The 3279-nt window shown below is 45.8% G+C and overlaps 1 long non-coding RNA gene across 2 annotated transcripts; it reads right to left on the bottom strand.

The window, feature by feature from the left end:
* Positions 1–410: 410 nt before the first annotated feature.
* LOC116360208 (uncharacterized) lies at positions 411–3086 on the bottom strand. Of its 2 annotated transcripts, none has more exons than XR_004206970.1 (2): positions 1287–3086; positions 411–1231 (listed from the first exon to the last, which is right to left on the bottom strand). It is a non-coding gene; the product is annotated as an uncharacterized LOC116360208 (long non-coding RNA). The 2 variants fall into 2 exon arrangements; XR_004206971.1 differs by having other exon boundaries at positions 411–1185.
* Between the last annotated feature and the right edge of the window lie 193 nt (positions 3087–3279).

Raw genomic sequence — 3279 nt, 5'->3', positions numbered from 1 at the left:
TACCAGCTTCACGAGGAATGCTTTTCCAACAGTCTAGAAGGAGTTACCACATATGTAACACATATATAATACAACAATAGGAAAAAGCATTGTCACTTTAATACCACTCACCTTGAATTAAGAATCGTGACAGGAAGTGAAGAGGACCGGTCTTAGAAGACAGGAAGTGAAGAGGACTGTGCTTAGAAGACAGGAAGTGAAGAGGACCGGTCTTAGAAGACAGGAAGTGAAGAGGACCGTGCTTAGAAGACAGGAAGTGAAGAGGACCATGCTTAGAAGACAAGAAGTGAAGAGGACTGTGCTTAGAAGACAGGAAGTGAATAGGACCATGCTTAGAAGACAGGACAAAGAATAAACATGGGTAATGGTAGTTGACAAAAACTCCAGTGAAAAGAAACACAAACTAAGTATATGTTATAAAACAGCATTTTATTACTGCTACCTCACACCCACAGTGACTTATAACAATACATTAGTTTTAACACATGGAGAAGCTATATTCACCATTCATTTGTAAGCACGGTTTTCAAGCAAGCCAAATAATTTTATTTTAAATTGAAAAAGTGAAAGCCACAAACACTTCACTTTCTCCAAAGGTACATTTCACCTGGAAAGTTATATTCCTTTACAACAGCAGAAACATACACAACCTTAATAAAATAAGAGTAATAATAACATTTAAAACATACACATCACCACTACGTAGATGGTTTGTTCCAATCTACATCAGTACATGTTATTCTCTGCACTACGCAACTGCACATCCCACACCAGACAATAGTTATTATGATACAATTGAGATATTAACCTACAGTAGCATGGGAGAGTAACCTACAGTATCATGGGAGAGTAACCTACAGTAGCATGGGAGAGTAACCTACAGTAGCATGGGAGAGTAACCTACAGTAACATGGGACAGTAACCTACAGTAGCATGGGAGAGTAACCTACAGTAACATGTGCGAGTAACCTACAGTAGCATGGGAGAGTAACCTACAGTATCATGGGAGAGTAACCTACAGTAGCATGGGAGAGTAACCTACAGTATCATGGGAGAGTAACCTACAGTAGCATGGGAGAGTAACATACAGTAGCATGGAAGAGTAACCTACAGTAGCATGGGAGAGTAACCTACAGTAGCATGGGAGAGTAACCTACAGCAGCATGGGTAGCATGGGAGAGTAACCTACAGTAGCATGTGAGAGTAACCTACAGTGGCATGGAAGAGTAACCTACAGCAGCATGGGTAGCATGGGAGAGTAACCTACAGTAGCATGGGATAGTAACCTACAGTAGCACGGGACAGTAACCTACAGTAGCATAGGAGAGTAACCTACAGTAGCACGGGAGAGTAACCTACAGTAGCATGTAAGGGTAACCTACAGTAAGTAGCATGGGAGAGTAACCTACAGTATAATGGGAGAGTAACCTACAGTAGCATGGGAGACTAACCTACAGTAGCATGGGCGAGTAACCTACAGTAGCATGGGAGAGTAAACTACAGTAGCATGGCGAGTAACCTACAGTAGAATGGAAGAGTAACCTACAGTAGCACGGGAGAGTAACCTACAGTAGCATGTAAGGGTAACCTACAGTAAGTAGCATGGGAGAGTAACCTACAGTATAATGGGATAGTAACCTACAGTATCATGGGAGAGTAACCTTCAGTAGCATGTGAGAGTAACCTACAGTAGCATGGGAGACTAACCTACAGTAGCATGGGCGAGTAACCTACAGTAGCATGGGAGAGTAAACTACAGTAGCATGGGAGAGTAAACTACAGTAGCATGGGAGAGTAAACTACAGTAGCATGGGAGAGTAAACTACAGTAGCATGGCGAGTAACCTACAGTAGAATAGAAGAGTAACCTACAGTAGAATTGGAGAGTAACCTACAGTAACATAGGAGAGTAACCTACAGTAGCCTGGGCGAGTAACCTACAGTAGCATGGATGAGTAACCTACAGTAGAATGGGAGAGTAGCCTACAGTAGCATGGGCGAGTAACCTACAGTAGCATGGGCGAGTAACCTACAGTAGCATGGGAGAGTAACCTACAGTAGCATGGGAGAGTAAACTACAGTAGCATGGCGAGTAACCTACAGTAGAATGGAAGAGTAACCTACAGTAGAATTGGAGAGTAACCTACAGTAACATGGGAGAGTAACCTACAGTAGCCTGGGTGAGTAACCTACAGTAGCATGGATGAGTAACCTACAGTAGAATGGGGGAGTAACCTACAGTAACATGGGAGAGTAACCTACAGTATCATGGGAGAGTAGCCTACAGTAGCATGGGCGAGTAACCCACAATAGCATGTGCGAGTAACCTACAGTAGCATGGACGAGTAACCTACAGTAGCATGGGAGAGTAACCTACAGTAGCATGGGAGAGTAACCTACAGTAACATGGGAGAGTAACCTACAGTAGCATGGAAGAGTAACCTACAGTTGCATGGGAGAGTAACCTACAGTAGCATTGGAGAGTCACCTACAGTAGCATAGGGGAGTAAACTACAGTAGGATGGGAGAGTAACCTACACTAGCATGGGAGAGTAACCTACAGTAGCTGAACAGTCAACTCAGCCATATTTGGAATAACCTACAGTAGCTGAATAGTCAACTCAGCCATATGGGAGAGTAACCTACTGTACAATGTAGCTGAACTCAGAATCTACCCTTACTGCATCAAGCCTTCCCCATCCTCCACTCCACCAAACACCCTTAGTATCCACCCCTACTCCCCCACAGTCTTACCACAGCCTCCACCAAACCCAACAACCCCAGCATCCACCCCTCCATCACCCCTGGTATTGATCCCTCCTTCCCTCCAACATTCACATATCCATTGGCCTCCACCCAGCCATCATCACCACTCAACCCCCTGGATCTCAACCCAGCCTACACCTTAGCCCAGAAGTAGGAATTCCTGGTCCTGGAGTGCCACAGTCACATCATGTGGATTTCCAGCAATCAATGAACTGATCAATTAGATCAGTTGGTCAGGTTTGCTGCACTGTCCCTTTATATTCCTTATCCACCACCCCAGCCCCCCCAAGCTCTTCTCAACCCCAACCCTCCCCAATTCCAGCCCTCCCCAAGCTCTTCCCAACCCCTCCCCAAGCTCTTCCCAACCCTCCCCAATTCCAGCCCTACCCAAGCTCTTCCCATCCCCAACCCTCCCACCCCAGCCCCCCCAAGCTCTTCCCAACCCTCTCTTCCCCAGCCCTCCCCAACCCAGGCCCCCCCCCAGGCTCTTCCCAACCCTCCCCAACCCCAGCCC

Source organism: Oncorhynchus kisutch, unplaced genomic scaffold (assembly GCF_002021735.2).
Source record: "Oncorhynchus kisutch isolate 150728-3 unplaced genomic scaffold, Okis_V2 Okis07a-Okis12b_hom, whole genome shotgun sequence".
Lineage (NCBI taxonomy): Eukaryota > Metazoa > Chordata > Actinopteri > Salmoniformes > Salmonidae > Oncorhynchus > Oncorhynchus kisutch.
The sequence above is the reverse complement of the archived record's forward strand: the minus strand, read 5'-3'. Positions and strand labels throughout refer to the sequence as shown.